The sequence below is a fragment of the Onychostoma macrolepis genome, chromosome 04, assembly GCF_012432095.1.
Source record: "Onychostoma macrolepis isolate SWU-2019 chromosome 04, ASM1243209v1, whole genome shotgun sequence".
In the NCBI taxonomy this organism is placed as follows: domain Eukaryota; kingdom Metazoa; phylum Chordata; class Actinopteri; order Cypriniformes; family Cyprinidae; genus Onychostoma; species Onychostoma macrolepis.
The window spans coordinates 31,341,538-31,356,208 of record NC_081158.1 but is presented as its reverse complement, the minus strand read 5'-3'; positions in this window follow the sequence as shown (position 1 = coordinate 31,356,208).

Sequence of the window (14,671 nt, the reverse complement as noted above, 5' to 3'; positions counted from 1 at the left end):
ATATACACAGTGAAGTAAAGTGCAACAGAATGTTAATAAATTGTAAATAAAATACTACACAGATATTACAGAATAAACTCTGTAATTCCATATAATTTTACCTGAGATGAGACATGGTTAAAATCATGGATATGTGCTGTATTACATCTTATTGTTTTATTTTTTTTTCCACCTTAGCGTTCTTAATACTTTTACATTTTATTAGAGTATTCTGTTAAGTATGCGCATGCGTTTTTATGACGTGTTACGTCACGCACGACGCGAAAACACCTACCGTCACCACGTAATGCAAATTACACACGCAATGCGCATGCGTGTCATAGACATACCATACGTCACTTTGCGCATGCGCGGTAAACATACGTGACGTAGATACCTCACGTCACCGCGCTACAGTCTCGATCTTGTGGTACCTCCAGGGCGGATCCGCTCCGGAGTCATTTTGCTAATTGCTACTGCTTTGAAGGAATAGTTCACACAAAAAATTATTTCCTTGGCCTCATGTCATTCCCAAACCTATTAGACTTTTGTCTGTCTTTAGAACACAAATGAAGATATTTTTTTAATTTTCTCTCGTAATTTTTTGTTAGTATATTGAGAGTCTAGATAATGAGCTTTATTTAAAAGGTCCGTCACCGTAGATTTGCTGTAATCACCGTCAAATACCATAAGACATCACAAATCACCGTAAGAGCTTTGTATAAAGAAAACAAACAAGACATAGTATAAATAAACCTTGAAACAAACATACATCAAATCAAATGCAAATAAACATACTACATTACAAAAAAAAAAGAAAAAAGGAAGTCCAAAACAATACAGATAAAGTCAATATTTTAAACCAGGAGCTAAATCTTTGAAGTTCTCTTTAACCGTAAACCTTTGAGTGAATCAACCATGTGAGTCTTTTAGCTGCACTCCATAATAGAATGCTTTGAGCACGCCACAATATATCCGCTTACGTGGATGAATGTCGAAATAAAAGACTTTGCTACCACAAAACATATAACAAAAAACCCAAAAATCCAATTAACAATTAAACATAGTACACATTCAAAATAGACAACGTAATAAATCATATAAGGAATATGAAAAAATTTGAAAATTAAAGTAAAAAAAAACAAAAAAACAACCACCACCAAATCATTAACACTCCCACCAAATTATGAGTGCAAATCTCACACCAAATGTATAAGCACAAGTAATTTTCCCTTTGTCACCCTTTTTTATCTTCTTTTACACATTTTTTTTTTATTACATTTTTTTTGTTTTGTTTTTTTACATTTTGACTTAATGACATTGGGTCTCATTCACTAAACGTGTACGCACAAATTTTTGCGTGACATGTGCGTACGGACGTTTTCACGAATAAATCATGATTCATCAAAAACGTTCGTACTAAAATTTATTCTAAATGTACAAAAAAATTCAAAACAATTTATACCATATCCTACATACATAATTAATACAGAATCCTACATATAATTAGATATGTTATTTATAGGGTGGGTGAAAAGTAATTAGACATTAAAATTGATAATAAAGTATAATTAGAGGTCCAATTATATAAATAGATATAATTAGAGGTCCAAACAACAACCACCTGATCTATCCTTATATAAACAGTGATTATTGTGTCTCACCTTGTGTTTGGAGGCATGGCACACTTGGTATTGTTTGAAGACATTGCGGCGCGTGCTCTAAGAAGAGAGCGCGTCTTTAGAGAGTGCACAGATATGTTTGCTGAGAGTGACGAATGGCTGTTCAGTCGCTTTAGGTTGCCCAGAGAAGTCCTTATTGATTTATGCAACTCACTGGAACCACACCTAAGCCATATCACCAACCGCTCTCACCCTATACCACCTTATCTCCAAGTTCTGTGTACTATCGGATTACTTGCAACGGGAACATTTCAAAGGGAAATTGGGAACCGAGCCGGAATTTCCCAACCCTCTATAAGCCGCGCTATTCACAAGGTGGTAAAAGCTATTGTAGGTCTTATGCCAACTTATGTCAAATTTCCTTATGACGTGGCACACCAGATGGTAGTTAAGAGGGGGTTCTATGAGATCAGTGGCATACCTAATACCATCGGTGCAATAGACTGTACCCATGTGCGTATCAAAGCACCATCCGCAAATGCAATAAACTATGTGAACAGAAAAAATTACCACTCCATAAACGTTCAAATAGTCTGCGATGCCAGCTGTAACATACTAAATGTTGTTGCACGCTGGCCCGGAGGAACTCACGATTCCTTTATTTTACAAAACCGTTATTTAGGACAGCGCTTGCAAGCTGTTGTTGGTGAAGAGGGATGGCTTCTTGGTGAGTATAATTGTGCCCAGAATACTTTTTAGTTCATTTAAATAAAGGTTCATTATCATGATGCTTGTTGTAGGTGACAGGGGTTATGGTCTCAAAACATGGCTCATGACACCTCTAGCCAACCCAACGACCCCTCAGGAAGTGTGCTACAACCTGAAACATGCCCGTGCGTGCTCAGTGGTAGAACGTGTAGAAGATTTTTATTGATATTAATCTGACTTAGACGTAATCAAGGTGAATTTTGCCAAAAATGTATCTATTTAATCTCCCAATATATTCTGAAGGCCTTTGTGTCAAAATGTATACGTGGCAGACACATCTGGAAAAAATTAGGAGTGGGCTTTCTCCCCCTTACCATAACAAAGTCTAGAGGGTCTCTTCTCCTTTGGGACAGATAGAATTACATATGCAAGTGAAATATAGAATTGTATACATGTGACTTAATGTATAGAAACCCCCTCCCCTTTTTAAAATTTGTGTATATATACTAGAGACAAAGAAGATTTGCGAAGGTCCACTGCAGACGAGTTTCGATTTTACTTCTGTTGAGTAAAATCTATTCTGGAATCAGACTCCGAGACTGCGTTTCGTTCTTTGAGCTGCGGCTGACGACACTTCATTTGGCACCCCAGATGGGACTTGGAAAAGAGCAACGGAGTGGACAGCCACTCTGAACAGATTCTGACGAACAACACATGAAAAGTGGCCACTAATTAATCAGGTAAGCGTTTTTGCAGTAATTATGTGTTGTTTGCAAAATATGTTCTCAAATTTAAAGAGAGGTATAAAAACGAAAAAGGGAGTTTTATTCCAGAAGAAATAACTGCATGCATTATCTGGTTTATTGGTTATGGCCTTGATAAGGAACTTAAACTGAAATTAGAAGGTGCAGGCAGATTTTACATTGCTAGCAATGGTCTGTGTTAATTTAGTCTGGGCCTGAAGGGACAGAAATTAACATGAAACAGATTTGAGGAAGTGAGCGCGCAAGACCTACGGATACCGCTTCGATTAAGGTCTGAGGTCAGCTTGGGTAGGCAAAAATTCCTGGCAGGATCTTGTTCTTTTACTGCGAAGAGAGATTAATGACAGGTTACAGTAACAGAACCAGCGTCTTGGAGCAGGTGACTCGGAAGAAAAAGCTTTGTTTTGTTGTTTTGTTTTGGAGAATGTTTGAAATTGTGTCCGTGTCAGAATGCATGTGGGTGTGAAAGACTGAGAGTGAATGAGAAAACACAAAGTCCGATTGAGTTGGGGGAGAGAGGCGTGCCTTTTTTCTAAGTGGAGAAACGGCCACCGCTCTTGTCCCCCTCAAGAGGATTGACTGAAAGAATAAACCCTATAAAAATTAAAGGGGTGAAGTTTGATTGATAAGCCCTATAAATGAAGGGATAAAGTGTGAAAGTATGAGCCCTTAATAAATAAATAAATTAACAGAAATAAAGGGACTTAATGGTATGAGTGTTTATAGGAATAGGGTCAATAAAGATTGAATCCAGATGTGTTATAAGATCTTATGTTGGGTGTCTGTGTGAGGAGACCAGGAGGAGAGAAAAATTTCTAAAGGCAGTACTGTGGAGAAGAGATATTAGGTGAGGAAGTTCAATAAAGAACATTAAAAATAATAAGTGTGCACTAAATTAAACAGAAGAGGCAATAGATAATAGAAAAAAATAAATAATAATTATTAAAGATTTTATGAATACTGTGTGATCATAAAACAAAGTTGAAAAGAAAAAATGTATAGAAGGTGTACATACATTAAATAGAAAAGGAAAAAACTAGGTTAAAAGAAGCAAGTCATTAAATAGAAGAAAAATTAATTGAAAAATAGTGACAACATTTTATATAAAATAAATACAAATAAAACAAGTAAAACTAAACAGATTGAAAGAGAAAATATGGCAGCTACTCCGGTAGAGATATTAGGATTAAAATATCCTCTGTGTAAAGACATGATAAATAAAATCTCAGACAAATGGCAAAAGAGAACGAAAAATAAAATGACAAAATGGCCAAAGGAAGGGACGTTTGACGTGGCGTTGTGTGAGGAAATGGAAACTCTGATAAAAAACTACAAACCAAAATGTGTCAGTAAAAAGCGTGAAAAGAGAGAAAGAACAAGAAGTGTTGGCCATGTTTAAAAAGGAAGGTGAGAACACCTTAAAAAATATAAAGCAAGCCAGGAAGATTTTAAAGGAGGCAGACAGAGAAACATGCAAAAAAGATGCTATTTTCTCAACCCCCTCCTTATCCGTCAGGTGAAAAGCAGTTACCGATTCTCAGGGGAAAAGTAGATGTGTTGGGAGGAATAGAGGTCGAAGGTCAAGTTGAATTTGAACCAGAATTTGAATGCCTTCCAGAAATAAACGAGGGTGCGAGTAAATGGATTAAGGTTTTTGAGGAGGAAACAACGGGCAAACTTTTGGCTGTGGGGGACATTAAAGCATTGCTGGCAAAAATCATAGGAGGGGCAAAGCTGGATGAAATTTTGCAAGCAGCCGCTTTGAACAGAGCAGTGAACTCTCACAATATGGATGGGATTGTTTTTGATGCATTTCGTCCAGCAGTATGGCAAGCCTTGTGACTGGAGTATCCGAACAGGCTGGATCCTAAGACGCTCCGAGGAGCTCAGCTGGGAGATGCCGAAAATCCAGCCGTGTATATCCAGAGACGATCCTTTGAAGCCCCTTCTTGTCTGCCTCAGAACAGCTAGCATGCCATACTGTAATGCAATACGTCAGCACACACTCAATAGAACAGTTAATATAAGATAAGCTTTGCTCCTTAAAAATAATTTTAATTCGGTAATTCAATAATCTGACAAAAGTCGTTTGAAACGACAGCGCAGTTGTTGTGGAACAAACAATGGTCTTCTCAAATTTGTCATTAAAGCTCAAGAAGCAGAATTCCAGATGTCAAAATAAGACTTTATTGAACACAGCAACAAAGCCGAGATGACAGCCACCGCATCTAAAGTCTCTGTCTATCGGGGCATACATTTTATACCCATCTTTCTAACCAAAATTGGTAGTTCTGGTTCTTAATTGGCTATGACTATTTGGTTTGCCACAATTTCTTATCAGCCCACCTGCCCAATTTTAATTGTTTGCCACAATTTCTTATCAGTCCACTTTTACTCCCCTGGCCACTTCATTTTAATGGTGGAATTTGGCCAGATCAGCCACCTTTATTCTGCTGCCAATCAGGTGGCCACATGGGCATACACAAAACTCGTTTATCTGTCATACTCTGGAAATCACCCAAAATTCATAGGGTTATGAGCTCACTGATAAAATCCAATGGAAACCACCAGTACTGCCCAATGGATAGGCCCTCAGACTTACATTCTACATTAGGACATCCAGTATTGGAATAATTCAACATATTAATCAGTATATTGATTACTTTCATGACTATGCATCATATTTTTGATTAAAATAATACCATATTGAGTAAATAGCAAAATATTAAGTAAAATAACACAATACAGTTTACCGTGGTAAAGTTTGTTACCGCCATGGTGACGAGGTAAAATGGTTGATGTAGGTTAAACTGGTGTTCAAAAATCTTACACAAAAACACAGAAAAACGTTCATATATTTTTACCTTGTTTGCTGGTCTTTTTCTCTCGTAAAGGGGCACCGACACACAGCGCAGATGTTCTCCAGAACTCTTCCACTCTCGCGGGTTCATCCCTGGGCAAAACCCGAGGCGCTGCCCCACTGCTTCCGTGTCTTCTTCGGAAGCGAGTGGCATGGCGCGGCTCCAAGAGCTCGCACTGTTTCTGACACGAAGTACAAACGGATTTTCCAATCATTACAAGCGATGTAACATGTCCAATATAGTCGTCCCAAGCTGTTGCGGCATTGTAGACACGGTGTAAGACAAATCGTGTCAGTCCAAATGTAAAAAATTGGGAAAATAAAACAACCTCAATAGAATGGCGCCAAAGAGGCCGTTACGTCAAATACAGTAGTATACAGCAATTTTGAAAAATACAGTAAGTCTCTGTATGTGGGGTTTGACATCACAGAAAATTCCCATGATGCAAAGGGTATTACAGTTACTTACTGTAAAGGGAATTTACAGTATTATACTGAGTGATATACAGTAAATAACTGTAGAAATTACAGAAATGTCTAACAGTGTATGACGCAGCCTGCAGAAGTGACATGCATGGTTGTTGTCACCACTAGAATTACCTACTGTAGCCAAAACAAAATAAACTCCTTTAACCTCTTCCAAGGCCCATATTTACAAAATAGAGACTTCTGGGAATCCATACAGTACAGTGAGAAGTGCTTGGTACCCACAGTGACGTTCAGTGGTAGTAAAGCTCTTATATAGGGATGAATGAGTGCTGAAGGTGTGAGGGAGTTGTGCAACGCTGTCATGAATTCACGAACCGTACCGTACCACTTTTTTGGAACCCTTCCATTGGGGTACCTAGTACAGCAAAGGGTACCAAAAGGGTGGAGCTAAACTCACTGCAGAACATTGATAGGTTGACTAGAATCGTCACTTGTGCGTGATACAAGGGGATAAAGCTTCTCCTTCACTCGTTCTGCTCTGCTGTGTTCGGCTTATTACTTCAGAGTGCGCAAACACAAAAAATATAACAGTGTACTTTACTTTATAATTTTATATTTTCACACAGACAAGCCGTTTCTCAATATGTGTTCTTGTCTGTTCTTGTGGACTTGTGAAACGTCATTGCCCAAAAACCCGCGTAATTTTCAAAATATTGTTATTGTGTCATGAAATGTAGTTTTAAGAGAATGTAGTTGTTTAAACGCAAATCTGCGGTTTATTTATGAAGAGTGCCTATTTGACAATTTGCTATGCCGATTTCGGAGCTCCAGGCGATCACCGGGCGCTCAGTGCTGACTTTGTAGCATACGTTTGACTGAATTGTTTGCTTTTGTCTTTATTTCCTCTTATATAAGCCTCTTATACTTTGTACTTATACTTTTATAATGGCTATTATTGTTCATTAAAACTGACATAAAAGAGTAGTGCTTGTCGTCGCGCTTTATTGTCAATCGCTACCTTCCGGCATACACCACGCCTATCAATTAAGGGTACTGTTGGCAGTGGAAACACAAGCTAGATCAGGGTGTTCGGTCCCAAACCGTACTGTACTGTACTGTACTGACCCGTACCGCTCGGTGGAAACGAGCCATAATACAAAAACTTGAAACAGAAGATGCTACCCTCCTCTGATTCCCTGCATTATTGGGCATTTTTTCAGCATGACAATGAAGATATTCATTCTCCCAAGGTGAAAATCCTTCAGTGGACATGTATTTCACTTAATCTTAACGCTTTTGAGCAGCTGTGGGGGATTCTGTAGAGACGAGCTGAGCAAAACTCCCCATTAAAGACCATAGCATTTAAGGAGGTGATTTAAACAGGACATTTAAGCAGGACAGATGTGAAAATTTGTCATGAACTTGCCAAGAACACTCAGTGCCAAGAAGGGTAAGAGCAGTAGCCTATACTTAAAGTTCTGGAGGACATACTAAGTACTACACTCTTAAGAAAAATGGTTCTAAACAGTAGCAGAACCCTTTTTGGTGCTAAATAGAACCATTTTTAGAAGGTTCCATAAAGAACCATGCTTTGAAAATGCTATATAGGACCTTAATGGTGTTAAAAAATAACCTTTTTAACAACAATTTATTTTAATTAGTATTAATATATTTATATTAGTATTAATATTATTTGTATATATTATTTATTAATATTGTTTTTTACCCTCTATCTGCCTGGTATAATAATATCTTGTAGTGTCTATTAGGGTTTTACATAAAAACAACAACATGTGTCATTTAGGTACTTTTATTTTTTACTTTAATTTGTAGCAAAAATGACAGTGCTCTAACAATAGTTATTAGCAGAATAAATTAATAAATGACAATTGACATTGAACATAAATAAATACGTTAAGAAGTAAAACAAAATGGTGAAATGAAGACCAAGTTCCAGTGAAATACTGTATTTTAATAATCCTCTATGATGCCTGCAAATCCATTGTGTATTTTGGTGTGACTGAGTGCCAGTTTGTCTCTGAAGATTATGAGGTTGTAGGATGTGATGCATCTGAAATACACAATTGAGTTTAGAGTTACAATGCGTCTCCTTCCATTTGTTTTTGTAAAAACAAAAAAGGACCATGTAGGAGCCATTTTGGAGCAATATGTGTTTTGTCCATGAGGGGGCATTGTGACACCTTTTGTATATTAAGAGCACCTGGTTAATTAGAAAGCATGTTTTGGTGGCAGGAAAGTAAACTGTTTTTTGACCGTGATTGTGCTTACAGCGACTAGTTATCCTGCTCACTAGCTTATTGGGTCAAATGGATGTATTGTTTTGGGACTGAGCAAAATGCATAACTGTGCAAGGAATAATATGGACTATGGACAATGTGTTTGCTATCTGCAAGGTATGAAACACTCATTTGTATGTCATGAATTCAAAGAAGAGCTCACAGGAAGCAAGCCACAAGAACTGTTATAGGTTGAAGCACAATAAAGGACACTGTTTGCATTTTAACATCAGTGTGCATGGATTCAATTTGCACGTCAATTACTTGCTCACTCCTACCATCAAACATCGGCGGCTTATTGGAAGGCCGTAATATTAGTCAAAAAACATTGCTTTGAAAATAAGTGAGCATTTGCACAGAGACTCTGCTTCAAGGATGAGCGAACTTACTACAAGTGGACAGTGAGTTTCCAAGGCAGTATGGATTTGTTTCGTGGACACTGGATTTCGCTGTGGAAACCTGATCATGACTCACAAGTGGTGGATTAGCTAAGCTGGTGCTGATGGATTCGTGTTGGATTTATTACACTATTCCTGGTGGTTTGGTTGCCGCTGGGACATCGCATTCTCGTTGGATTTAAAGGTACTGTTACAGCAACAAATGTTTAATGGCCATTGCTTCTGTGTGCACACAAATTGCGTGTAAATCCAATGCATTGGTAGTAAAGGGTTAAAAGCATTTTCTTCTTTGCTCGGGTAAATATTGTGTGTAAAATGGACGAGCAGTGTTTAAACGCGGAGACGTCCGCTGCACCAAATGAACAGCTTTGTAGTGAAGAGCCTATAAGGCCAAAAAGGACAGTCACACTTACAGTAAAGGCTTTGGTGGAAAAGCTTGATTCATTGCAGGCGCTGAGAAAAGCAAAACTGAACAAAGCCAGCAAAATGATAGAGACTATTAAAAGGTTAATGCAAGATAACAAAGAGTATGAGTCTGAGGTACGAAGTGTATTTGAAAACTATAATGGGTTATGTTTAGAAGCTCAGGAAGCACATGAATCTTTGTTGACTTTGTTGCCTGATAATGAAATTGAGAAACATGATATATGGTTTAAGGCAAAAATGATTCCAAAGAATGAGTTTATTGAACATGTAAATGTATGGTTGTCCACACCTGTAATATGTCATGAAGCTTCTGAAGGGGTTATGGATGTAAATGTTAACGATGAGGTTGTCCCAGAAGATAGTGTTTCAAATGTTTCAAAGAGCCGTACTGCCTATAGTAGGCAAAGTTCAAGCAGCAGTGGTTCTTCTACCGTATCTGCTTGTGTACAGGCAGAGGCAGAGAGAGCTGCATTTGTGGCGCGGGCCGAGGCATTGAAAACTAAACATGCAATTGAAACACAGCAGGAGGAATTGAGGAAACAGAAAGAACAACTTGAATTAGATGCTGAAATTGCAGCATCTACTGCAAAAATTGCTGTTTTGAGTACTGTTGACTGCCATAGTAAATGTTCACGTTCTGGTAGTTCTTGTTCTAAAGGAAAAGAAGTAACAAAGGGGCAAACATCAAGGGATGTGACAGGAAATGGAATTTTTGATTCAACAAGATCAAAGATGTTAAATCCACGAGCTACTGCGTATGTGCCAATGGGTCTATCAGTGGGTACAGCTGGTGCTACCTCTAACATTCCATCACAGTCAACAAAGAGGCAGCATAAAGTAGGACTGAACACTCATGACAGCAGTACTCGCCAACATCAGGATTCACGTAACTTGGTACAACATTATAGAGGTAATATGACAACATCAGAAGCTGGGGACTCTCTTCCAAGTCAAAATTCACCTCTATTTGAGATTCTGAAGAGGCAAGAGGAGTTGACTACACACTTGGTATACCAGGCTCAGAGTAACACTCTTCCCAAAAGAGAGATTCCAGTCTTTGATGGAAAACCACTTCATTATATACCATTCATAAAGGCGTTTGAACATTGTGTTGAGGAAAAGGCTTGCAGTAAAAGAGATTGTTTGTATTTCTTGGAACAGTTTACTTCCGGACAATCAAGAGAACTGGTTCAGAGTTGTGAACATCTTGATCCAGAAGTGGGATATTCACTAGCCAAGAAGCTCTTGAAGGAGCAATTTGGTAATGAGTTTAAGATTGCTGCTGCATATATGGAAAGGGCTTTGGGTTGGCCATCATTGAGGAATGAGGATGCCCAAGGTTTACATGCATATTCATTGTTTCTGCGTGCATGCTGTAATATTATTGATGATAATTCCTATATGCAAGAGCTTAACATGCCAAATAACATGAGAACTGTGGTGATGAAGCTACCTTTCAAATTGAGAGAGCGTTGGAGAGAAAAGGCTTGTGAGATAATGGAGTTGAACCAAGGTAGAGCTAAATTCTCTGACATCGTAGACTTCATTGAACGACAGGCAAAGATGGCATCCGATCCTGTCTTTGGATGTATTCAGGACAAACAACCAAGTGTAGTGAAACCAAATAAGACATTTAAGGGAAACAGTTTCGCTACCAATGTTACTACTTCAGGTTTAAGGAGGCATGTAACATCACAACGGAGAGATTATTCAGTGTACAAGATCAACGATAAAGGATCCTGCTTGTTTTGTTCTGGTAATCATGTCTTGGAAAGGTGTGATGCTTTTGAGAAAAGGTCACAACGAGAAAAGCTTGACTTTCTGAAAGGAAAGGGAGTTTGCTTCAGTTGTTTGAAGACTGGACATGTAAGCAAGGAATGTGATAACCGCCTTGTGTGTGAAGTTTGCAGTCGGACACATCCTTCAGTGTTGCACATACATCAGAAGTTAGTTGTGGAGGACAAAGGGCAAAAGCGCAGTCTAGCGTCGGCACAAACTTGTGGACATACAGGGGCCGGTAATGAAAGGTGCTTTCTGTCAATAATTCCAGTGCAAGTAAAATCAGCCAAAGGAGACAAACTGATTCAAACATATGCTTTTCTAGATCCAGGGAGTTCAGCTACGTTTTGTTCGGAGCAGTTGATACATAAATTGAACATCAGAGGTAAAAGGATCAACATTTGTCTACGTACCATGGGACAAGAGCAGTCTGTGTCTTGTAATGTTGTTACTGGCTTGGAGATTAGTGGAATTAATAGTGATCGTTTCTTTCTCCTCCCTGAAGTGTACACGCAGAAAGAAATGCCTGTCAACTCAGACAACATTATAACACAAGAAGAAATATCTAGGTGGCCATACCTTGACAGAGTGAAAGTTCCACACATTGAGGCTAATGTCGATTTATTGATTGGAGCTAATGCTTCCCAAGTATTGGAGCCATGGGAGGTAATAAATAGCTATGGTAATGGACCATATGCCATGAGAACCCTATTGGGGTGGGTAGTTAATGGACCTTCAGAAAGGAACAGTGACTGTGGGAAGAATACTGGTATACCTTCCGTTACAGTCAATAGGATTTCTGTTGGAAGGCTTGAGGAATTGCTTCAATATCAGTATAATCATGACTTTAGTGAAAACAATGTTGATGAGAAGGAACTATCCAGGGAGGATCAGAGGTTTCTGAAAATAATGGACAAGTCTCTTAAGGTACAAGATGGACATTACAGTCTTAAGTTACCTTTTCGAAATGATGATGTGATACTACCTAACAACTTGTGTGTCGCAAAGCAAAGATGCAATGGTTTGAAAAGGAAACTTGAAAAGAATCCACAGTTGCGTGAGGAATATACAAGTTTCCTTTCTGATGTTATGGATAAAGGTTATGCTGAGAGAGTGCCAGAAGACCAGTTAGATCGTGATGATGGTAAGGTTTGGTATGTTCCACATCATGGAGTTTTCCATTCAAGGAAAGGAACATTGAGGGTTGTATTTGATTGTGGGGCAACATTTAAGGATACATCCTCAATAAACAACTCTTGCAAGGTCCCAACCTTACAAATTCACTTTTAGGAGTCCTGATACGATTCAGGCAGGAGCCGGTAGCTTTAATGGCCGACGTTCAAGCTATGTTTCATCAGGTTAAGGTGTCGGAAGAGGATGTTGATTTGCTCCGATTTCTGTGGTGGCCTGATGGAGATTTGGAAAAGGAAGTGTCTACATACCGAATGAGAGTTCACCTGTTCGGAGCCGTATCTTCTCCAAGTTGTGCATGTTATGCATTGAGGCAAACAGCAAAGGACAATCAATCACTCTTTTCAGAAGATGTGATCAAAACAGTCCTTGAAAGTTTTACGTGGATGATTGTTTAAAGAGTGTCTCTTCGAGGAGGTAGCAGTCGCCATGGTACAGGATCTTACTGCTCTTTGTCAAAGGGGTGGTTTTTGTTTGACTAAGTGGAGCAGTAACAGTCGAAAGGTGTTGCAATCAGTTCCAGAGCAATCCAGAAGCAAGGAGATCCAATGTTTGGATCTAGAGCAAGATAGGTTACCTGTGGAAAGAACTTTGGGTCTTCGGTGGTGTACAGAAGCTGATGTTTTAAATTTGGAATGCAGCTTAAATCCCAACAACGCACCAAGAGGAATTTTGTCTACAGTCTGTTCTGTCTATGATCCTATGGGATTTCTTGCTCCTATTATGTTACCTGCCAAGTTACTTCTACAGGAATTGTGTAAGCAGAATCTGAGTTGGGATGAGAATATACCCCCAATACTTCAAACACGGTGGAATAGTTGGATTTCTGATTTGGATAAGGTGGTAGACTTTCAAGTGGACCGATGCATAAAACCTATAGACTTTGGAAAAATCAAGCATGCCTGTTTACATCATTTCTCAGATGCATGTGAAAAGGATATGGTGCGGTTACTTATCTCAAGTTGATCGACTGTAACGATAAAGTTCATGTGAAATTCTTGCTCGGTAAGGCCAGAGTGGTGCCTCTTAAACCGATAACGATTCCTCGTTTGGAACTAACAGCAGCTGTACTTGCTGTGAAAGTTGATCACATGATAAGAAAAGAGCTACGATTTCTATTGGAGAATTCAGTTTTTTGGATTGACAGTCAGACTGTACTTAAATACATCAAAAATGAGGACAGGCGCTTTCAGACTTTTGTGGCAAACAGAATCTCTTATATAAGAGACAGGACACTACCTCAACAGTGGAGATATGTGTCTACAAAGGAGAATCCTGCGGATGACGCATCACGTGGAATGCAGATCAAAACCTTTATGCAAAACAAGAGATGGATTAAGGGACCTAGTTTCCTTTGGACTGCAAAGGATTATCGACCACCTATGGAAAAGGAAACTAGTATTCAGGAAGATGATCCAGAGATCAAACGAGAACATAAGGTAAATTCTGTTATTCTGCAAATGGCACAAAATCCTACCAATTATTACATCACTTATTTTTCGGAATGGAGAAAACTGAAAGTGGCTGTCGCTTGGGTACTTAAGGTCAAGAAACTGTTGAAAAGGCTATGTCTTAAAAGGAAAGAACTAATAGCCAGAAAGGATTGTAATGCTACCACATCTATTATAGATGTGCAAATGAGCCAGTTCAAGGCAACTCAGGGTGGACAGTCTTTGTCATTGGAGGATCTTTTTGAAGCTGAAATGGTTATTGTTTGCTTCAGTCAGCAACAACAGTTTCAAACTGAAATCGAGCAATTGAAGAGAGGTTCTAATGGAATCAAGAGGGATAGCAGTCTATATAGACTGGATCCTGTGTTGGATGGTGAACTTTTGGGTAGGAGGAAGACTCAGGAAGGCAAGTATGCCCATTGAGTTTAAACATCCTATTATATTGAGTAAGAATCACCACATCTCACAACTTTTGCTTCGTAACATTCATGAGCAATTAGGACATTCAGGCAGGAATCACATGTTATCCAAGTTAAGACAAACATATTGGATTACAAATGCCAGTGCTGCAGCAAGAAAGGTTATTTCCAAATGTGTTGTATGTAGACGCAATAGAGGGAAGACGGGGAATCAGAAGATGTCAGATCTTCCTCTTGAACGACTTACCCCTGATCTTCCCCCTTTCACAAACACTGGAGTTGATTATTTTGGTCCCATTGTAGTAAAAAGAGGCCGTAGCTGCGTAAAAAGATACGGAGTAATCTTTA